The 25,000-nt window shown below is 42.4% G+C and overlaps 1 protein-coding gene across 5 annotated transcripts in view; it reads left to right on the top strand.

Moving 5' to 3' along the window:
* The window catches only part of fj (four-jointed box kinase), a 531,076-nt gene that overhangs the window by 391,899 nt on the left and 114,177 nt on the right, over window positions 1-25,000 (top strand). For 2 of the 5 annotated variants that reach the window (XM_070098781.1, XM_070098785.1), the window contains exon 1: window positions 19,310-20,198. The exons of 2 other annotated variants lie outside the window; for them this stretch is intronic. The gene's annotated coding sequence lies outside the window, so the exon portion shown is untranslated. Of the gene's footprint in view, window positions 1-19,308; window positions 20,199-25,000 lie in introns of those variants that run through there. One more of the 5 variants, XM_070098784.1, reaches the window with a different exon arrangement.

The following is a 25,000-nucleotide window of genomic DNA, read 5'->3' on the forward strand; positions in this document are numbered from 1 at the left end:
GATAAGACGTTTGAAGATTTTGAAAACAGCCACATCATTTGCAGGTTTTGAAGACTGGTGCGACATTTACAGCGTTTCAGTCATGAAATAGTTCTGTCTTCAATGATTTATTGCAGACTCGCTAGTGGCCCACATAGTATCTGCAGTGTTTTTTCAATTTCCATTGAAAAATTTGATCTTGTCCCACTGTTTTGATGTATTCAGCTCCTTCGAGTGTTTTTAAACTACCACTCTTGTCACAGCTCTGTGGTTTAGGATTGTATGGCCTTTTTCAATTTAATGGGATTGGATCATGTAGCTTTTTTTTCGTCCGAATTATGCTGTCTATAATTATGATTGTTCTCTCACAGGTGGAGATCAGGGCAGTGCGGTTATATCTTCTCTGATTTTCGTTAGCTGTTGCTTCTGCTGTGAATACTTTTTGGAGGTACTGGATAAATTCTTCACATATTTCCCTACCACTACGTTCCATTTAGTCTTCACTCTCATTATGTGATCATTATCAGTTAGATTTTTCCAGATACATGCCCCTCAGTCCAGAACATTTAAAAATAAAAATAAAATGTTCAGGATAAATTAGCAAGGCAGCGGAAGGTCTCACGCAAATAACCAAAAACTACACTGAGCAAGTCATCAGACAGACCCGGATCTGAAGAAACATTCGTCTCTCTTCTGACAAATTAAACACCATGAAAACCTGATACGACTGTTGATATTTGTGAAGGCATTTTTATTTATGGTTTATACAGAATTGCTTTTCTGCCTTACGTTTGATGTTAAAGGACAGTTTGCGATCTCTTCTGTAATGTACTGTGCCCTCCTGGAGGATACAGTACGTTACAGAAGACAAGACCTTAACAGAGTCCCTAATTGGGTCCTCTAATTCTCTCCCACCTTTCTACTTTCAAGCCATCATTTACTTTCCTTCCCCTGTTTTTCCCCTACGTTACTGTAATATGACTGTTCTAGCATGATTCGCCCTCCTTCCTTCCTTCCTTCCCTCCTCTCCCTCCCTCTAAAATAGCCCACCTACCTTCTCTGTAATATGGTCCTCCCCTCCCTCCTTCCTGCTAACATGGTCCTCCCTCTTTCCCCAAAATACAGTCCTCTCTCCCTCCAAGGATGATCCTTCCTCCTTCCTCCTCCTCCTCTTTCTCTTCACCTCCCCCCCTCCCACTATTACTTTACTGTATAAAGACTGATCAAATTTCCAAAACCTTGTCAAGGCTGTGATGATATCCGTTGACCGTCCATTCAGTGCCCCTATTCTTCACTTCCTTATTTACTTTTTACTCTCTCTTCTCTCTCTCTCTCTCATTCATGAGCAGGTCTCAAGTCGAGGTTGACAAATTTACCTGTCAACAAGCACAAATGTTACTTGATTTTCTGGTTGCTTATTGTCCACCCCCCCCCCCTCCCACTTTCCTCGCTTCTTCCCATCGCCCCATCTCCCCTTTCCTCTCCTCTAACTTGCCATCTGTCTAGTTCTCCTCCCCTCAGTTCCCTTGCTCTTTCCATTTATTTCCTCCTGTCCCTTCCTTCCTTGGCATTTCTTTCTTCTTTTTCCTGTCAACCCACAAAAAAAAAATTCTGCTCATATATCCCATGCCAGTCCTTCCCCTTCCTATTCTTGTCAGTGATTTTGTGGCTTAATTCGTGGTATAACGATGGCCACACAAGGATTTAACCCCTCTCCAATTCCCTACTTGCCTTCATCTCCCTCCACCTATCACCTCGTCTCCTCTCCCCTCCCATCTCTTCTCTTCTCCATCTCCTTTCCTCCTCTATATTTAAAATATGCATAAGATAAATACAAGTCATTACCTCGGTGCAATGTACGAAGCACTGGGATTGGATAATACTATGTAAAATCAATTGTAATTGGCTAGAGAAATGTAAACATGCTCGTGATTGGTCAGAAGGAATGAATGTTAGTTGTTACCGGCTAGCGAGATGAAAAGCCACCTGTGATTGGCTATCGGGACGTAAACAAAGACAGTGATTGGTCATCGAGGTATAACACATAACAATAGCTATAAAATGTGTGGCTTTCAAACGCGCAATGTTATTGGCTCTCCGAACATAAAACTTTTTTTTACTGGCTGAAGGAAAATTATAAGCTTTAGGGTGATTGGTTACCGAGCCATGAAAGTATTTCCGATTACTTGTACGTTATCTTGACTATTGCTGTATAGCAAAAAAATAAAAAAATAAAATGTGATTGGCGGATGGATCCTGAGCACCACTCAGAGTGATCGGTACACAAATTGAATTAGAAGTTTGTCTCTGGCAGGCTTCAGCACAGCTCTGAAGATCCTTTGTGGTTTGGACTGGCTTACCACCAGGTGGTTTAGTATACCTCACATGCCCTGGCTTAGCTCCAGGTGCCTTGGTTTCCCTTATGAAGCCTTGGCCGAGTTCGAGAAGCCTGGCTTACTCCACGTGGCTTGCCTTACCTCCAGGAGGCTTGGTTTAGGTGACTTTATATCCAGGAGACTTGGCTTGCTTCCAGGTACCTTGTGGCGGCTTACCTTGTTGTACTTCTAGGTGGTTTGCTTCACTACCAGGTGGCTTGTATTAACTCCATTCATCTTGATTTACCTCCAGGTGGCTTGCCTTGTCTCTAGTTCCCCTACTTCCAGGTGGCTTGTATTAACTCCATTCATCTTGATTTACCTCCAGGTGGCTTGCCTTGCCTCTAGTTCCCCTACTTCCAGGTGGCTTGTATTAACTCCATTCATCTTGATTTACCTCCAGGTGGCTTGCCTTGTCTCTAGTTCCCCTACTTCCAGGTGGCTTGTGACTTGACGTGTCGACACAGACAGTTGACCGGTCGATCGCTCATTTCTTGATCGATCAGGCTGTTGTTACTTCGGGGAGATAAGAAAGAAAATCGAGCTGGTGTGTTAGGGAGGGGAGGGGAGGGAGGGTGGCGATCGATGAATCATCACACGAGTAACTGGTGAGTGAACTCAGGTGAAATTTCGTCTCCTAGGAACGCCTTTCATGAATATATTCACGTGGAGAAGCGCCAAATCCGCATGTATCATAGAGCGTCTGAGGAATGGTACAGAGATATGTTTAACCCAAGGAACGGGAGGGATAATTCCAATTTCTCTATTCACAGTCCCTTTATCACCATACTTTTTGAAGAGTTAGAATTATGCAATAAATGAAAGAACAAAGGAGAAAAATACATGACATGCAAACGCATATGTATACACACGAATATACGTTCATATATGCACACAAACACAAACAGGGACAATCACACAGATGCTCACAAAAATACACACACACCATTCACAACAAGCCCAGTGTCTGTAGACAAGTACTCTGACAATCGATAACACACACACACACCGTAAGCATCGACTCTCATAACCCTCAGTTTGATAAAGTTCTCGTGTAAGTGAAACGTGCTTCATGAAGCTCCAGTCCAGGCGATACGTGCTTCATGAAGCTCCAGTGTAGGTGAAACGTGCTTCATGGAAGCTCCAGTGTAGGTGAAACGTGCTTCATGAAGCTCCAGTGCAGGTGAAACGTGCTTCATGAAGCTCCAGTCTAGGTGAAACGTGCTTGATAAAACCCCACTGCAGGTGAAACGTGGTGAAACTACTAACAGTATTTACCCTTGAACTGCCCCTTGTAGCTGGTGAAGGGCTCTTGATCTAAAGCATTCGAGCTACTCCCCTTCCTGGAAATGGTTGATTTAGAGAAGGACCTGCCTTGTATGGCCCAGCAGGCCTGCGGCAGTGTTCCTCCGTTCTTACAGTCTTATTCCCCAGGAGCTGTAGTACCCACTAAGTAGATTCTAGACGAAGCTAGTAAACGAAAAATTACATTGAAGCAAAGGTAACCAAGGCAAACGACAGCCACATACGAAAATGTTGTGATAATGGGAGATTTCAACGATAGACAAATTGACTGGAGCAATTTGACAGGAAATTTAGAGTCAAGTGACTTTCTTGATACGATTCAGGATTGTTTTTTAAAACAGTTTGTGACAGAGCCAACTAGAGGAAATAACCTGCTTGACTTGGTTCTTGCCAGCAGGGAAACGCTAATTAATAATCTTGAGGTTAAAGATGAGCTTGGGGAAAGTGGTCACAAATCACTCAGTTTTAATATATCATGGAATTCCCCTAATAATGGCAATCAAGTCTCTGTCCCTGACTTCCGCTTGGCTGATTTCATAGGACTGAAAAATTACTTGGGTGGGCTGAACTGGAATGACCTGACTATGGGTCAGGTAGGTGGTGATGATTGCCGATATGACGTTTTTCAGGGCATAGTTCTAGCTGCTCAGACAACTTGTGTTCCAAATAGGGAAATCAGATCAAGCAAAAATTATCCTAAATGGATGAACAGTAGATTAAAACAACTCATTGGTCAAAAGAGAGGCATATATAGGCAAATCAAAAGAGGAGAGGTGCAATTAAGAAATCAATATATTCAGTTAGAGAAATAAAAAAGGGAATAAGAAAAGCAAAAAGAGACTACGAGGTTAAAGTTGCAAGAGAATCGAAGACTAACCCAAAAGGATTCTTTCAGGTTTACAGAAGTAAGATCAGGGACAAGATAGGCCCACTCAAAAGTTCCTCGGGTCAGCTTACGGACAGTGATAAAGAAATGTGTAGAATTTTTAACACATACTTCCTCTCAGTTTTTCCACAGGAAGATACTAGCGATATTCCAGAAATAATAAATTATGTAGAACAGGATGATGGTAAACTATGCACGATTCGAGTCACAAGTGACATGGTCCTTAGGCATATAGATAAATTAAAACCTAACAAATCCCCAGACCCTGATGAACTGTATGCAAGGGTTCTAAAGGAATGTAAAGAGGAGCTTAGCAAACCTCTGGCTAATCTTTTCAACATATCACTACAGACTGGCATGGTGCCAGATAAGTGGAAAATGGCAAATGTGATACCTATTTTCAAAGCAGGTGACAGGTCCTTAGCTTCGAACTATAGACCTTATTGGTCTATAGTAGTCTACAGTGGGAAAATTTATGGAATTAATAATTGCCGAGGCAGTTCGTAGCCACCTGGAGAAACAAATTAATCAACGAATCTCAGCATGGTTTTACAAAGGGGCGTTCCTGCCTTACGAATTTATTACCTTTTTTTCACTAAGGTGTTTGAGGAGGTAGATCATGGTAATGAATATGATATTGTGTATATGGACTTCAGTAAGGCTTTTGACAGGGTCCCCACATCAGAGACTATTGAGGAAAATTAAGGCACATGGAATAGGAGATGAAATTTTTTCCTGGATAGAGGCATGAATGACAAATAGGCAGCAGAGAGTGCATAAATGGGGAGTGGGGAAGCGTCACGAGCGGTGTTCCACAGGGGTCAGTGTTGGGCCCCCTGTTGTTTACAATTTACATAAACGACATTGATGAGGGCATAAAGAGCGACATAAGCAAGTTTGCCGATGACACCAAAGTAGGCCGTCGAATTCATTCTGACGAGGACATTAGAGCACTCCAGGATGATTTGAATAGACTGATGCAGTGGTCGGAGAAGTGGCAGATGCAGTTTAATATAGACAAATGCAAAGTTCTAAATGTTGGACAGGAAAATAACCATGCCACATATAAACTAAATAATGTAGATCTTAATATTACGGATTGCAAAAAAGATTTAGGAGTTCTGGTTAGCAGTAATTTGAAACCAAGACGACATTGCGTAAGTGTTCGCAATAAAGCTAACAGAATCCTTGGCTTCATATCAAGAAGCATAAATAATAGGAGTCCTCAGGTTGTTCTTCAACTCTATATATCCTTGGTTAGGCCTCATTTAGATTATGCTGCACAGTTTTGGTCACCGTATTACAGAATGAATATAAATGCTCTGGATTACATACAAAGGAGGATGACAAAGTTGATCCCATGTATCAGAAATCTTCCCCATGAGGATAGACTGAGGGCTCTGCATATGCACTCTCTAGAAAGGCGTAGAACCAGGGGAGATATGACTGAGGTGTATAAATGGAAGACAGGAATAAATAAAAGGAATGTAAACAACGTGCTGAAAATATCTAGCCTAGACAGGACTCGTAGCAATGGTTTTAAGTTGGATAAATTCAGATTCAGGAAGGATATAGGAAAGCACTGGTTTGGTAATAGAGTTGTGGATGAGTGGAACAAACTCCCAAATACAGTTATAGAGGCTAAAACGTTGTGTAGTTTTAAAAATAGTTTAGATAAATACATGAGTGGGTGTGGGTGGGTGTGAGTTGGACCTGATTGGCTTGTACTACTAGGTCAGTTGCCGTGTTCCTTGGGTGAATGTGACCTGACCTGACTAGGCTGAGGCATTGGCTTAAGCCGGTAGGAGACTTGGACCTGCCTCGCATGGGCCAGTAGGCCTGCTGCAGTTTTCCTTCTTTATGTTCTTACATTGTCCAGCCACGCCAGTCAGTATCTACGTACGTTCGGGCAACCGGCTGCCGGTCAGCTAACCTCTACCTTTGACTTGCCTCAGAGATTCTCCCAAATTCCTTTAGACGACAAACAAACGAGAGCTGACAGTTTTACTGGCAAAACAAGTGCTATTACTTAAGCGTTTTAAGCGAGAATTTTATTTCACTCTCACACTTAATGTTCCTGATTTACATGTAATTCTGATAGAATTACATGGCTTGATTATGTATCAAGTGTGTTACTGATACAGTTACATGGCTTAATTATTTAGCAGAGTGTTGCTGATACAGTTACATGGCTTAATTATGTATTAAGAGGTAGTCAGTTGCTTTATTAAGAGTAAGAGAGTAGTACATAAACTAGCCAAGGTAAAGTCAAACATTTAACACGGTAAAGGTAGCTTCATGAAAGGACATAAAATTCCTGGGATGCAGCAGTGTTACAAGATACACTTACTGATGGTACCAGAGTTCACAGCTGGGCAGGAAGTGCGTACCCATCGCGAGCTTAACATCGTTCATTCATTTAGTAGTCTGGCAGATTTTCCTAATTTTTTTATTAAATGGTTCTTAAATGTTTTACAAGCTTCTGTTAAGTGGTAAATCACTAAGTAACACAAAGACTGATAGCAAAAACGAAGTACAACAAGTGCTATCACTGGAAGTTAAAATATTCATCAGCTGTTAGACAACCATTAAATTGGTAATGTTAACAGATTCATGAAATTCAAGTGGAATGCAACGTCAAGTTGATGAGCACGAGAAGTGCAACGCCAGAAAATCTTTACCGACACTAAAGATATCTAAAGTATTGCACATGTCTTATTCGTCAACAGATTCGCCTAAAATTTCCCCGACATCCCTGCAGGAATCCTGGTTGCATTTACAAAGCGCTAGAAACATATGGTTATTCAAAAAGGTAAAATATCTTCCATTTATGTTAAAAAAAGATATGCTGGGTTCTTTGGCCTGTATGATTATCTGGGTTATAGCCGGAAGGTGTTCAGGGGCGTTGACCCTCCGAACACCTTCCGGCTATAACCCAGCTAATCATACTTTTGGGGGAGTGGCACCCCTACCAGGGACGACACCCCTACCGGTAGGTACTCACATCCCACCACCGCATTAAGGTGACCTGGCCTCGCAAATGGGGTGGGGACAGTCACCTTGCATATTAAAAAAAAAAAAAAAACACGACTTAATCGGAAAGGCCGGGCACAAGTCACAAAGTGGTTGAAACACCAGTAAGCAGTTGTGTTCGATGATCAACCGACAAAGAATAGTCTTCAAGTGGCGATTCCTCGTCACTTCATCCTTCTGAAGGAGGTAACAAATTTCGTCGTCCTGCTGAACAACGAAGGAAAGTGAAAGAGGTACATACCTTTGTCTCCAGGTGATACTGTCCCTCGATGAGATGTACACACACCTACCTGTCAAAAAAAAAAAAAGTCATTTAAGTTTCAGCACTCAGTGACTCGCATACAATTAAGTGTAGCAGGCACAACAATAATCATCACAATCACAATTTTTCAGTCATGAACTCGTCCATCAACTGCGGGTCAGTAATGGAAGCGCAAGCTGCCCTCGTGTATCTACTGGACTTAACGCACTGGTCGCCGTTGCCCAGCGGTGAGAGTAGCCACTCTCATTGCTGAGGTCCAGGTAATAAACCCTGGAGATTAACATAACATACTGGACTTAACACTAACCATTTTTAACACATACAGGAGCCCAAGGCACTACAAGCAGAGGTCCCCAAACTCTTCACCTCAACAGCACCTTCATGAAGTTTCAGACTCTTTATCGACCCCCAAACATTTATCATAGGAAAATAATTTAATATTAATTTAAATAATAATAATAGATAATACCTTCATAAAAAATAGGTAATATTTAAATTTTGATTAATATAAGATTTAACATTGCCTTTTTTACTGAAACTGTTGATATAATTAGTGAGAAGAATGAATCTGATGAAAGACAACAAGGTCACTGATATTTCGTTGGTGACTGGTGAGTTTAAGTAGTAATTCACCAGGCTCTTCCAGGTTCAGTCTGTTCCTCCACTTAGAAATGCATTTACATGGCTAAAAGAAGAGTCAACCATGTACCAACTTGGGAAAGCAAGTAAATATGGCTCAACCACTGCACAAAACGGGGGGTATTTAGCAGCAGTATTTACATTGCTCACAACAATGCTTTCGCTTCGAGATCCATAGTCATATAAATAAGTTCTTCTTGCAATTGAGGGTCAGTATCTGCATATTGTATTTCCAAATCAAACTAAAAATCCAATCCGGCACAAGAGGGAGGGTGGAAGGTCACAGATACACAACACAAAGCACGTCCCCAGACATTTACTGACCCCTTTTGACTCCAGGTCATTTATCGACCCCTTCGATATTAGTCCATATTGACTACTCTGGGGAACCCTGCACTACATGAATGTCGTTGAACAATTATACTTATGCACATGGAAGGCTTATCGTAAATGGTAATTTCAACGTCCATTCCTTGCTTCTATATTCCCCTTCCACCACCAATGAAGTAGGGAGACATACAGTATCAGTCCTCAAGACGTGCCTGAAATCCGACTTTTGAAAAACTGAGAATCAGTACATCTTCAAGGTGGACTTGACATTTGGATCAAGATATCTATTGGACAACGCTAAGTGGAAACTCCACCCTAACCTCACCAGCTACCATTTTGCAGTGGTTACCACCCTCTGCGTGAACCGAAAACTCATCGCAGCACGTACACCACTGAAACGGAACATCAAGTAAACCAACTGAAACTCGATTCAGAAATTGTTGGAGCAGTGGACAGTTCTCATCCTCATGGAAGATCAAGACAAGGTAGAAGTGGAACTCGCCAATGCAATCTTGCAGGCGGCCGAGAGTGCAAACCCAAGGAAAGCTTCAGGAGGGACTAGTGATGGCCGTTAGCAAAATCAAGACATCTTTAGGAAGGTACACAAAATCCACCCACAATGTCGTACGACATGTAAACCACGTCACTCTCAAAATCAAAGCGAGCAAATGGCTGGAATGGTTCTTGTCTGTTGACCAGTTCACTAGCCGTTAAGAGATATGGTCGAAAATGATAACTGGCAAAAAGGCAACGAGGACCTCAGCACACCCAGAACCAAAGCAAAAGGTAGAAAGGGTCGCGAAATTCTCCACCTTCAGAAGGGCATCATTGCAGCTGCCTCGCGACATCCGAGATACACAGGCAGATCTCTTCCCACAATGGCAAGCCGATATTTGGGCAGCACGCGAGTCGGGACTTAAGACTGATTGGGATTTTACAGCTCAAGAACTTCAGAAAGTTGCTAAGACATCGAAGGACACTGCCACCGGGAAGACGGTTATGTACTCCATGATTGTGGCACGGAAGTCATTCTTGTGGTCCTCAGCATGTCATGGCGGCAGAGGCGCTCCCAACACCGTGGAAGACGTCCATCATTATACTTGTTCCCAACCCCAAAGAGCCAGAGAATAAATTCCCAATTTTCCTGATACGGCGCATCCCTTGCTGTGGAAACAGACTTCGTGATGAACACATTTTCAACTTCAGAGGTGTGGAAACATCCGAGAGCATGATGGCCCGGAATCATTACAAGCAGCAAGTCGCCCAGCATCGTAGTGTTTCTCGACTTCGAGAAAGCATAACTGAGCTAGCCAGTGCAACCACCCTCCTCTCGCTACTAACTAGTAAGGGAGTTAAGGACTGCCTCTTGTCCCAACTAGTCATTCTTGCCAAGTAGGCAGACAAGTGTCAGTTCCAAGTACAAAACTCCACTTACAAACCCACCTTATGCAATGCCCTCAATACAGGAACTTTTTAAGCTTCCTTTTCTGTTTGGAACAAAGCTGCCCAGCTATACTCTCTCGCCCTGGTGGTGACAAGAGGAAACGTGCAGCAGCGAGCCCAGTACTCTCTGAATTGGATAACCAAATTCTTCACAGAACTCTGATTAAAGATCTTGGCAGAAAAATCCCAAGCAATGATGGTCAAAGCAAAGGCCCCAGCCACCAAGCTACACATCCAGCTTGAATGGATAGACATCTATTAGTACCTAGATGTCTGGACTGATAAACGGATGAACTTCAAGAAAGAGAAGAAATACATCAGATCCTGCACTTTTTTTCTTGAATCAGAACAATGGAGGACATGGCCAGGCTGCAGTACGTTCACGCTGTCCACTCGCAAGTCAACTATGCTGCACCAGATCTGATTCACACCAGCCCTAGAAGCAATAAGAAACTGGAAGTAATGCAAAATCAAGCCATCCGGTCACTGATTGGAGCACTGACGGGAACCAGATACTTTTTTTTTTAGCCTAATACAAGTCTATAATACTTGAACCTAAACTAATATTTTCTTGAATGCTACATACCTCAGCTTAGAGGTCAGACTCCCTGACCTCACGAACTGGGTGGTGTACATCAACACCTGCAGAATTGCCATGATACTCCACCGGCCAAGAAATGCCCTGATGAAGACAAGAATATCTGCAGCCATGGCACACAACTGCGCCATTTTCCCCGATAAAACATTCCATGTCTAACGCGGCATGGAGACTGTTGCCCCTAAAACTAAACAGTCACTACCTTGAAAAGGTAGATACTTCCCAGTGGTGTGGTACATCTCACTGCCTCCATGACTACTTGAGTCAGTTGACACATGTACCCTGCACCTCCGTGTTAACAACTCTGCTCCACAGAAAATTTGTAATGCCATGCTGAGGCAAGCAGATGAGTGTTCCACAATGGGCAATCGGAATGAGTCTCCTGGACCATTGCATTGTCATGCAAGCTGTTCTAGAGGGGAAAGGGGCGATGTCGCAGTACCAGCGACACCGCCCCCACCCCTTCCTCCCTAGGGATCCATGGTGACTCCAACGCTGGGATTCAAGCTGTCAGGCAGACACAAAAACAAGATAACAAAGCTCGTCACATCGATCTTGAGCATCTTGCAAGCGCTGGACGCTCAGGAAAGGACAACCACTCATGGTCATGTAGGTTTGCCAGGACGGGTCCTGGCCCGGGTCTTCTCTGTGTGGTGACCCGGCAGTGGCTCCCAAAAGAGAGTCGAGTTTGTACAAGTGATGTACCGTTTACAGCCCTATGACAGTGGCACGGTGAGCATTCGTGTGAAGTGAAGTACTGCTTACAGCCCTATGGCGTGGGCAGCCCTATGATATGGGCGCAGTGGGGACAATATCAACTGGTTACAGACTCATGTCAGTGTAGGAAACGAAGTGGCAGACAACGCAGCCAGGGTGGTCGCTAGCAACACCCAGATACGAATCAATGCACCCATCACCCTGCAACAGACAACACACAGCTGCAAGAACCACAAAGCAATTGAAGATTCTCGACGCATCAAGATCGCAACAGCGGTACGACAACAACACAGCTCAAACTCCCACGAACACCAATAATAAGACTAGGCTCTGCGCACCACCATACAACAGCTGCATCTTGGCTACCACACAGGCAAAGAATTGTCGAAGGAACAGAGGAGGTACGCACAAGAACAGTGTGAACATTGCCGCCAAGATGTCAGAGACCCATCAGTGCACTATCTACTCTACTGTCAAGTGATCCTGCCACTACACAGATCCTACTCCTGCCTTTTCCCGTCAATCAAGCTTCTGAAAAGAACGTAGCTGCACTGGTGGTTACCGGAACGGTCCTCACACACACGTACTCATCCTCGCCAAATACGCTCCACCCTGTTAACACTGTGGTGGGCTTAAGAGGCCTTTTGTCGGGGGGCGGGGGTTAAGAGACTCATCACACCGAGAACGCCTGAACATAGCATGAAAATCATCAGAGCATCACCTTCAGACTATCAGAACAAGGGCCACATCCAGGATATATTTTCACAACAATCCAGTGATAAATCGTCGTCTGATCAAGACCCTTGTCAGGACAGCGCTCCTGAAGAATGCATCGTATAATATACCTCTGCTTAAAACTGATCTATCCAGGATGAGTGACTGACCACTTATAACGGCTTCAAGTCTGAGAGAATGGATACTTCACACTTACCTTTCCACAACTTTCACTATCCAATTGTCTCCTCTGTATTGCACTGAAGAAACCTACTGCCTAGGCGAACAGTTTCGATTTTTTATATGATTTCCTGTAATTATTTACGCACAAGAAACGAAATCTAAATATTACACTGTATTTGTGTGTGTCTATATGTCAGTAATCCATACCATTTCTCTCCAGAGACCCCTCAACGGACCAATAGGCCTACTCCAGTACTATACATTTCCTAAATGAGTACAAATATGCCTGTGAGGTACACAACCTTAACTTGTGTGTAAATCACAGTGTCGTAGTCGCACATTTGGGTTTCTTTGTTAATATGATATAATGCCGCTGATTAGAAGCTTAGGCTGTAAGACCCAGTACCTGTACCAAAACAAATTATTATACTTAATAAAGAACAAAAAGGCACAATACCATGACTGGAAAAATACACAAACCCGCACAGAGGAGAAACTTACGATTACGTTTCGGTCCGACTTAGACCTACATATATACTGGCTCCCTCACTCTTTGGTGTTACTGTGACTTTCTCAATGCTCTAAGTCGGAGCGAAACGTCGTAAGCATCGATGTGCGGGTTGTGTGTTAATTTATTATTTTTATTATTACTGGGAAATATTAAACTCGTAGGGGATCATACACTGCCTGGGAAACGATAGTCGAGTTCGATCAAAGGGGGAGCAGCTCCAATTCCTTGAATCAGGAGCCCTTCACCAGCATCGTGAGAGGTCTCGTTTTTCCCAACTTACACACTCAGTTTGGTGATTTCAAAACATTTTCTCCCACAGTGGGACTCTTATCAAGGACTAAATAAGGCCCACTGTTGATGACAGACCTTTATTATAGTATAATTAGGCATTAACTGCTTAAAGTGATCAGCGTAAGCCTGTCTACCTCTTAGTGGTTTGTGTAGACACGATTCCTACTGGCCATGTAGACACGATTCCTACTGGCCATGTAGACACGATTCCTACTGGCCATGTTGACACGATTCCTACTGGCCATGTTGACACGATTCCTACTGGCCATGTTGACACGATTCCTACTGGCCACACTCATCGACACCCCTGTCGTTCACCTTTCAGGTAATTAATGAGCATCGTTAGAATATCCACAGTACTCTTCAATATCAGGGCATCAACTGTTGATGACAGGCACAAAAGCAGTAACTAGAGTAGCAGTAGATGTGATATTTACATAGGAATCTAGCCGCGTAGGTAATTAGTGCTCGTACCATTATAAAAGTAATGATGTACACACACACACACACACACAAACAAAATGGAAAGTCATGAAGACTGGGGAAGGGCAAAGAAGTCCGCAGACAGAGTATAGGCTAGCTAGGCGGCCAAAGAATGAAAACCTCACTCAAGGAGAAAGATCTTGGGGTGACCATAACACCGAGCATGTCTCCGGAAGCGCACATCAACCAGATAACTGCTGCAGCATATGGGCGCCTGGCAAACCTGAGAATAGCGTTCCGATACCTCAGTAAGGAGTCGTTCAAGACCCTGTACACCATGTACATCAGGCCCATACTGGAGTATGCAGCACCAGTTTGGAATCCACACCTGGTCAAGCACGTCAAGAAATTAGAGAAAGTCCAAAGGTTTGTAACAAGCCTAGTTCCAGAGCTAAGGGTAATGCCCTATGAAGAAAGCTTAAGGGAAATCGGCCTGACGACACTTGAGAACAGGAGGGTTAGGAGAGACATGATAACGACATACAAAATACTGCGAGGAACAGATATGGTGGATAGAGAATGCTCCAGAGGGGACACAGAAACAAGGGGTCACCACTGGAAGTTGAAGACTCAGATGGTCAAAGGGATGTTGGGAAGTATTTCTTCAGTCATAGAGTTGTCAGGAAGTGGAATAGTCTGGCAAGTGATGTAGTGGAGGCAGGAACTATACGTAGTTTTAAGATGAAGTATGATAAAGCTCATGGAGCAGGGAGAGAGAGAGGATCCAGTAGCGATCAGTAGCTTGACTCAGGATTCGACTGAATAATACTTCTTTTTTCTTAAACTAGGTTTCACACCCCTTCCTGAAACTATAAGTCTATTGATGAATGAGACACTGGAGGCAACACCTGGTATTTAACTGCAGACGAGTCTAGAGTTCCCTTCACTACGCACAAAGTAGTTCACGGAACACCACACATACACTTTAACATGTTCACCCAGTTATAAAGTAGTTTGTGCTTCCTCCACAAGCCATGCAGTGTTCAAACACTCAAGTCATTAAGGGTGAGAGTCACGTGTTATCACCAGTCAAGTATATTAAAATCCGACCAGTGGATTTTCTCTCTCATTGCATATACACAGAGATACGCACCTCTCGGTGTATATACCTGTGTTGTCTAATATTCTACTCTAGCTTAATTAAAAATATAAAATAAAAAATAATAAAAAATTAGCAAAAATGAATGTCAATAAATTTGTTTTCAGTAAACTAATATTTTTTCCTCTCCATGTTTCAATATCTGAGCGATAAATTTCTATCTTGTACAGTTTTAATAAAGTTTTTTTTTTTTTTGTACACACTGAGGTGTGTATATTATCAGTGTGTATACACAGATATATTTCAGTGAACATACAGTGTTGTATATCTGTGTATATATTTCAGTGTGAATACAATAAATGTATACATCTCATTGTATATACATAGACAGGTACTTATCTTTGTATAAACACTGAGGTGTATAACTAAACCGAAAGGGTTATTTATACACCTCATGCCTAGAAAATCTGCACCTAGATTCTAGTATAGTCATCAGTGTTTGTACTGACTGAGCACCGTCAATGAGAGGTAAAGCAGCTGCGACTCCAACTTTGCCGGAAATCTTTTTAGGTTTTCCTCTACTAAAATATCACAGCGTTGTACACCAAGTGTCACTGTGTGGAAAACTTTTATAGCTGCACAATGTTATGCTATTGTCTGTGAAATTCCTCAATAAACTTAAGCAAGAGGATTGAACAGAAGAGAAGTCAGAGAATATTTTTGTAAGATTGGAATATGGTATCTCATTTCATTGTGAGGTGTGTTGGCTTTTTAAATTACAGGTTCTCAGTAGATTTTGAAAATTGAAAAAGAGTGTTCGTAATTTACTAGAAGAGATGAATGAGCTGCCTGAGGTAAGAGCCTTTAATGTGATAACAAATGGCTATTTGATTTAGCATTTTTAGTTGATATTACCAGCCATCTTAATGAACTAATTTGAAACTACAGAGCAAGAACAAATTGTTTCTTAGCTTAATAAATAATATCAGTGCATACAGGATGTACTGAAAAAATCAGATTATTGCAAGTCATTGGAAAGTCGTTTTAGTGAGTTTGCTAAAGAAGAAAACTGTATACTCGCATTTATAAACCTATTTTTACTTATTGAACAAAAAAAGTCCTGAAGATGCCTAGTAACATACAAATGGAACTTGTTCATTTGAAAACCAACTCAATATTGAAGATAAAATTTGATGAGCTTACCTCAGTCTCAAATGCTTCTGGCATAATTTTTGGCGATCTTTACCGCGTGAACATTTTCCAGAACTAAGATAATTTGCCCAGTTTTATCTGTCGTTTTGGAACAACGTACAGATGCGAACAATCATTTTCATCCATGAAATTTATTAAAAATAAACTGAGGTTGCGATTGATTGATTTAAATTTGAAGAATTCTCTGCTGCTCTCAGTAACTAATTTAAGTCCCAACATTACAAGCTTGACCAAGTCAAAACAGACTCAAAAGTCTCATTAATGTTAATCTTGTCTTTATGTTAAATCATTTTATGTGAAAATGTTAAATGTCCATAATTACACATTTTGGAAGATCTGTCTGGTCAGGTGCACCTGAACTACAGCCTGAAAAAAATTGCGCAAGGAATGCAAAAGGTTGGCCACCTTTGTTCAATGAGGACAAATTCCATCTACTTCGTTATGGAAAACAAGAGATAATAATAACTAGAACAGAGTATACTACAGACTCTGGCCATACAATAGAGCGGAAAAATAATGTAAGGGACCTAGGAGTAGTAATGTCTGAGGATCTCACTTTCAAGGATCACAACAGTGCCACGATCGCACGTGCAAAGAGAATGCTAGGATGGATAATGAGAGCGTTCAAAACGAGAGATGCCAAGCCAATGATGATCCTTTTCAAATCACTTTTTCTCTCTAGGCTGGAATACTGCTGTACATTAACATCTCCATTCAAAGCAGGTGAAATCGCAGATCTAGAGAGTGTACAGAGATCCTTTACTGCACGTATAAGTTCTGTCAAGCACCTTAACAACTGGGAACGCTTGGAAGCACTTGACTTGTACTCGTTGGAACGCAGGAGGGAGAGATACATCATAATCTACACTTGGAAAATCTTGGAAGGAATGGTCCCAAATCTGCACACAGAAATCACTCCCTACGAAAGTAAAAGACTGGGCAGCCATTGGTACACTAAGGGAAAACACCATAAGTGTCCGGGGCCCAAGACTGTTCAACAGCCTCCCATCAAGTATTAGGGGAATTGCCAATAAACCCCTGGCTGCCTTCAAGAGAGAGCTGGACAGATACCTAAAGTCAGTGCCAGATCAGCCGGGCTGTGGCTCATACGTTGGACTGCGTGCGGCCAGCAGTAACAGCCTAGTTTATCAGGCCCTGATCCATCGGGAGGCCTGGTCATGGACCGGGCCGCGGGGGCGTCGATCCCCGGAATAACCTCCAGGTAACCTCTTTGCTAGAGGATCAAGAGTACATGTTAACTGCTCCCACCAGTCAAGAATACTCCACTCCCAATTTTATTTTATATATATATATATATATATATATATATTTATATATATATATTTATATATATATATATATATATATATATATATATATATATATATATATATATATATATATATATATATATATATATATATATATAGGGATTAAAGTAGCCTCTCAGCTAAGGCTCTATTTGTAAGCCCCTTTAAGTATGCTGGGAGGCAGCCGAACAGTCTTGGGCCCCTGACACTTAGTGTTCTCGGTGTACTCACGGCACCCTTGCTTTCCATAGGGAGTACGTTGCTCCGCCTGCCGAGTTATCTGATTTCGTAGGGAGTGCTTTCTGCGTGCTGATTTGGGACTAGTCCCTCTTGGATATTTTAGGTGTAAATCATGATGCATCTTTCTTGCCTACGTTCCAAGGAGTACAGGTCAAGAGACTTCAAACAGTCCCAGTTATTGACTGTACTTAGTTTACGTGCAGTAAACGTTGTCTGCATATTCTCCAAGATCTGCAGTCTCGCCTGCCTTGAATGGGACTGTTAGTGTACAGCAGTATTCCAGCCAATAGAGAATAAGGGACTTAAAGAGGATCATTAGCTTGGCATTCCTTGTTTTTAAGGTTCTCATTATCAATCTTATTTTCCTAGCACATGTGATAATGAGATTGACATCCTCTGACATTATTATTAGTTTTCCGCTCTATTTGTGGTGCAGGTGTGGTGGTGATGCAGGTATGAGTGGAGCAGGTATGGTTGTATAGTTGTGGTGGTGGTGGTGCAGGTGGAAGTGTGGTGGTAGCACAAGTGTAGTGTAGTGGTGGTGCAGGTATGGTGTGGGGGTGGTGGTGCAGGTATGGTGTCGGTATGGTGGTAGCGCATGTATGGTGAAGGTGGTGTGGTGATGGTGCAGGTGGAAGTGCAGGTAGTATGGTGGTAGTGAAGGTGTGATGGTGCGTGTGGTGTGGTGGTAGTGCAGGTGGTGAGGTGGTAGTGTAGGTGGTGTGGTAGCGCAGGTGTGGTGGTAGCGCAGGTGTGGTGACGGTGAAGGTGTGGTGACGGTGCAAGTGATGTGGTGATGAGGGTGGTGGTGCAGATGTGATGGGGTAGCACACGTGTAATGGGGTAGTGCAGGTGTGGTGGTGTAGGTGTGGTGGTGGTGTAGGTGTGGCGGTGGTGTAGGTGTGGCGGTGGTGTAGGTGTGGCGGTGGTAGTGATGCAGGTATAGTGGTGGTAGTGGTGCAGGTATAGTGGTGGTAGTGGTGCAGGTATAGTGGTGGTAGTGGTGCAGGTATAGTGGTGGTAGTGGTGCAGGTATAGTGGTGGTAGTGAAGGTATAGTGGTGGTAGTGGTGCAGGTGTAGTGGTGGTAGTGGTGCAGGTATAGTGGTGGCAGTGGTACAGGTGTAGTCGTGGTAGTGGTGCAGGTATAGTGGTGGTAGTGGTGCAGGTATAGTGGTGGTAGTGGTGCAGGTATAGTGGTGGTAGTGGTGCAGGTGGTGGTGGTGGTGCAGGTGTGGTGGTGGTGCTGGTGGTACAGATGGTGATGGTGGTACAGGTGTGGGTGGTGGTGCAGGTGGGTGGTGGTGGTGTTGCAGACGGTGGTGGTGCCTCCCTACACAGCACCACACCCGCTGACTTCCCCCGCGGACATCTGAGTGAGAAAAAAGGTGCTCTTAAAAGGTCAACACTTGCTGGAAATTAGAAAAATGCGGAGAGAAGATGTCACGCTGTGATGGGGGTTGGGAGGGGTTGGGGGATGGATCATGTGGGGGTTAGTGGTAGTGTTGGGGGAGGGATGCCCTTGTGGAGGGGGGAAGGAGAGAGGAAGCAGTGGGGTGGGGCACAGTCAGAGTAGCTGGCAGAGGTATGGTAACAGACATTTTTATTCCGCTCCATGCGATTCTGCTGGCTGTGCCGTTAGGCAGCGGGGGCTCTCTTCCTTGCCCATACCCAGCTTGTCCCACGGGTCGACTAAATTCGTTAAATATCGCCGGAGAGGGGGATAATAAGGGTGATAAAAGAGGAGAGGGGGAGCGGTGGCTGACATATGGCAAGGCCAGCAGCTGGGACCATCCCCATTCATCGAGCGTCACATCAGTGAGTGGTGAGCTGCGAGTGGGGTAGCTACGCTCCTCTTACCCTACTACACCTCGGCTCCTGATTTACCGTCTGCTTCATCCCCTCCTGCCGACGCTTCTGCAGCACGCCAGAGTAACCCAGACTTCCCCTAGCTCTCGTCTGGTTTGCTTCCGTTTTCTGAGCGGCTTCAGGACCGACGATTTGGCAAATCTGATTGACATGGAGTGATTACGTGCGTGGCATTTGATCCAACGCGCCAAGCAGAAAAAAAAGGCGACTTGATTATTCTGAGTGCTTAAGTGCATTGTGTGACGGCCCAAAAAAAAAAAAAGGAAAAAATCAAAGAAAAGCCCATGCAGTGAGTTATGCTGTGGTTATGAGCACTGAGTTAGTTGTGACCACAACGAGGCCCCTCTCTCGCCTTACTCTCGTCCGTGTGATGGGTGCTTAAGTAAACTTACTGGTGGGGTAGTGCGAGTTAACATAATAGTCCCATTTCTACACGTCCTCGTGCGCCTACCTTCAACCAGCGAGTGTAAGCAAATAAAGAGAGATAAAGAAGTCGGCAAATCGCGGGGCCAGAATTTTTGTAATTATATAACGTAGTGTAGAACGTAGAACCTTTAGCAGCTCATTAGTAAATCTTGCGACACATTCATCGTATTGCACTCTAGTTGCGTCCAGAAGAGCAAGAAGAGTGAGAAAGGTAAATAAAAAGGGAGGAGAGACGCAAAGAGTGTGAGGTAGTAGACAAGGAGCTGTCTTCAGTCACCATAGCAAGCCTCCCTCACTCCCTGCTTCACTCCATCGTCGGCTCAACAGCAGTATCACGTTACAGCCAAACCCCAGGTTGGTTGAGTGTGTATCAGTCTTATACCCACCTGCCCTGCCCTGCTCTTCTTAACCCACATACACTGTTCTAGTCTACCAACCTGCCCCGCCCTCCTCTGGCCAACTTATCTTACTGTAAGCCCCACTGTTCAACTTCTTACCCGGTTGTAAATGCCGTGGCTTGTACAAGGCCCAAGACACCTGTGACTATATAATAGAAACAAAAGCTGTGCAACACTCCTGTGTATTAAATTACAGCAAGACAGGTGATTCAGAATTCCCTACATAATGTGGTAGTTCTTACACCCATCAGACAGTGTTGCAGTAGCGAACTCCCTAACACCTACACCTATTAGAAAAGAAAAAAAAAAAAGACTAACAACGCTTGACATTACTCACGGTTCCCGAGGGAGACTCCTTGATGCAGGTGAGGGATTCTTCCTTGCATCAAAACTGATTGTATCCGATTCCCCAGGCACCGTGTGGCCCTCGGGGGTTTACCCATGAATATTATAGTAAAAATTATATGATCCGTAACTCTGAAAAGTGGAGAGATGATGAGTTCCAAACAGTGTATGGTCAGGTCATGTGGGGTCAGCGACGGGCGCTGAGGGGACGTGATACACGCAGATACTCATAGATACTCACAGATAGACGCAAATACATGCAGATAGTTGCGGATACACGCAAATAGTAGCAGATACTTACAGATATACGCAGAAACATGCAGATAACCACAAGTACACTCAAATACTTTCAGGTACATACAAATAATCGGAATACGCACTCAGAAACACCCAGATAAATGCAGATGCTCATTAATACACTCATTCCCGCAAGTACACGCAGATACCCGCAAGTATACGTGGATACAGCAAATACCCACCAATACCTGGTCATGGACCTGGTCTGGTCATGGACCGGGCTGCGGGGGCGTTGATCCCCGGAATAACCTCCAGGTAAGCGGTCATATCTTCAAGTACTCGCGGATACACGCAGATTAATGCAGCATAAAGAGGGAAAACAAGTAAGGAACTCACGTTATATTACTTTCCGCGATAATTATTCAGCCAAAACATTTTTGTTAGTAAGATTTTAATCATCATCCAGAGGGGCGAGTGTCCTAGACAGCGCCACTCCTGAAGGGTAAATACCGCAATAACATTAGAACACATCCCTACCTACCCTGAGCTTCACTATTCACAAAAAAAAATAGTAACCTACCACTTATTCCATACATTTGCAACATCTGCCACAATGACTGAAAACACGTTAATTGTTGTCATTATTTTTTCAACGGGTAGACCGGTAAGCCGGCGGAAGACCTCTGTCTGATGACCAAAATCTCCAGTGGCAGTGGGTCATCTTACGACTACGACCCGCGTTAGGAGGCATACGTCTCGATTCCTGACAAATCTTGGTTAACCTAGCAGCCAGCGTATTGTGGCTCTTCACTCTTCAGTATATTACAGCACAATTACTGACACAACATTGGTGTAATGCCACAAACAATTGCGTTTATATATATATATATATCGTGCCGAATATGTAAAACTGGTCAATTAGCAAGAACTCGTTTAAAATTAAGTCCTTTCTAAAATTTTCTCTTATACGTTTAAAGATATATTTTTTTTCATTAATGTTAATGTAAAAATTTTTAATTTTGCTCCAAAAGAATATTAGAAAACTTTTTTTATTATTTTTTTTTTTTATTATCACACCGGCCGATTCCCACCAAGGCAGGGTGGCCCGAAAAAGAAAAACTTTCACCATCATTCACTCCATCACTGTCTTGCCAGAAGGGTGCTTTACACTACAGTTTTTAAACTGCAACATTAACACCCCTCCTTCAGAGTGCAGGCACTGTACTTCCCATCTCCAGGACTCAAGTCCGGCCTGCCGGTTTCCCTGAATCCCTTCATAAATGTTACTTTGCTCACACTCCAACAGCACGTCAAGTATTAAAAACCATTTGTCTCCATTCACTCCTATCAAACACGCTCACGCATGCCTGCTGGAAGTCCAAGCCCCTCGCACACAAAACCTCCTTTACCCCTTCCCTCCAACCCTTCCTAGGCCGACCCCTACCCCGCCTTCCTTCCACTACAGACTGATACACTCTTGAAGTCATTCTGTTTCGCTCCATTCTCTCTACATGTCCGAACCACCTCAACAACCCTTCCTCAGCCCTCTGGACAACAGTTTTGGTAATCCCGCACCTCCTCCTAACTTCCAAACTACGAATTCTCTGCATTATATTCACACCACACATTGCCCTCAGACATGACATCTCCACTGCCTCCAGCCTTCTCCTCGCTGCAACATTCATCACCCACGCTTCACACCCATATAAGAGCGTTGGTAAAACTATACTCTCATACATTCCCCTCTTTGCCTCCAAGGACAAAGTTCTTTGTCTCCACAGACTCCTAAGTGCACCACTCACTCTTTTTCCCTCATCAATTCTATGATTCACCTCATCTTTCATAGACCCATCCGCTGACACGTCCACTCCCAAATATCGGAATACGTTCACCTCCTCCATACTCTCTCCCTCCAATCTGATATTCAATCTTTCATCACCTAATCTTTTTGTTATCCTCATAACCTTACTCTTTCCTGTATTCACCTTTAATTTTCTTCTTTTGCACACCCTACCAAATTCATCCACCAATCTCTGCAACTTCTCTTCAGAATCTCCCAAGAGCACAGTGTCATCAGCAAAGAGCAGCAGAGGTAGTAGGTTGGTAGACAGCAACCACCCAGGGAAGTACTACCGTCCTGCCAGATGACTGTGAAACAAAAACCTGTAACTGTTTTGCATGATGGTAGGATTGCTGGTTTCTTTTTCTGTCTCATAAACACGCTAAGATAACAGGGATATCTTGCTACTCCTACTTACACTTTGGTCACACTTCACAGACACGCACATGCATATATATATATACATACATCTAGGTTTTTCTCCTTTTTCTAAATAGCTCTTGTTCTTTTTTATTTCTTCTATTGTCCATGGGGAAGTGGAAAAGAATCTTTCCTCCGTAAGCCATGCGTGTCGTATGAGGCGACTAAAATGCCGGGAGCAATGGGCTAGTAACCCCTTCTCCTGTATACAATTACTAAAAAAGAGAAGATTAGAAAACTTACCTAACCTTATTATAACAAGAACAACTTATTTTAGCCTAACCCAACTACATATATTTTAGATTTGTTTACAATAATTTAATACTAAACAAACACAGTGAAATATATTTTTTTTTCGTTAGGTTCAGAATGATTTTGGCGAAATTATTGCGCACACAAATTTTCGTTTGTCCTATATGGCAAGATGAGCGTTGTTGTTTAAGCCAAGATCGCAAGTTCTGCCTATTAGGCACGACATTATATAATATATATATATATATATATATATATATATATATATATATATATATATATATAATGATGTATATATATTTATTATTTATTACACATTAGTACAGCGTCGTCTTTGCATACACAATAATTCTGTACTCTGGACGTAACGTCGACTCAATGCAGTGAAGTCTTTACCGATACAACGTTTCGACTATGTCTGGTTTTATTAAGTACACAGCACAATGAGAAATATTTCAACTTTTATGAGAGCACCCGAGACGGGTGGTCAAGTGTACGTTGATTTATTTTATAGATTCATCAAAAATCCCACACTTTGGGAAACAACCATATAACGAAGTTTCGGCGCATGCTGGACCATTATCAAGCCACAACTGCGAGGGTTTTTGAAGAATTCGTCTCAGGCTTCACTTGTACGATAATTTTTGAAAGGGTATAAATAGTGGGTTTGTTAGCCCAGCAAGTCATACAATAAAGCCCAGTTTCTGAAAATGTTTTGCTCTTTCCTGACGAACAAAACCTAACCCGGTCGCCTTCAAACTGTTTTGAGAGTTATTCCTACTCTCTTACCGTCCATATACGACGAACAACGAGAGTTACAAGAAGCAACGTAAACGACATACCCGACAGACAGTTGAAAATAACAGTAACTCTTGTAAGTAAATACTACAATTGATTTAAGATGAAGTAGAACAGTTTCGGAGCTGGTGAATAGAAATGTAGAGAAACATCACAGCATATATAAATAATATAAATATGATAATCATATGATAAGATTAAATCACATTGAAATACGAATCTATCTATACAGAAATGAATTATATATATATATATATATATATATATATATATATATATATATATATATATATATATATATATATATATATATATATATATATATATATATATATACATAATGTCGAATAGATAAAACTTGCGATTTTGGCTTAAATAGCAACACTCTTCTTGCCGAATAAGGCAAGCTAAAATTTGTGTACGCTATAATTTCGCAAAAATCATTCTGAATCTAACGAAAAAATATAATTAACCGTTTATTAAACTATTGTAAACTTATCTAAAATACATTTAGTTGGATTAGGCTTGTTATAACAAGGTTAGGTAAGTTTTCTAAAGTTCTTTTGGTACAAAATTATTAATTTTTAAATTAGCATAAATGAAAAAATATATATATATTTAAATGTATAAGAAAATTTTAGAAAGGACTTGACTTTAAACGAGTTCTTGCTAAGTGACCAATTTTACCTATTCGGCACGACACACACACACGATATATATATATATATATATATATATATATATATATATATATATATATATATATATATATATATATATATATATATATATATATATAAACAAGTCGGCCGTCTCCCACCGAGGCAGGGTGACCCAAAAAGAAAACCCCCAAAAAGAAAACACTT

Source organism: Cherax quadricarinatus, chromosome 64 (genome assembly GCF_038502225.1).
Source record: "Cherax quadricarinatus isolate ZL_2023a chromosome 64, ASM3850222v1, whole genome shotgun sequence".
NCBI classification, from domain to species: domain Eukaryota; kingdom Metazoa; phylum Arthropoda; class Malacostraca; order Decapoda; family Parastacidae; genus Cherax; species Cherax quadricarinatus.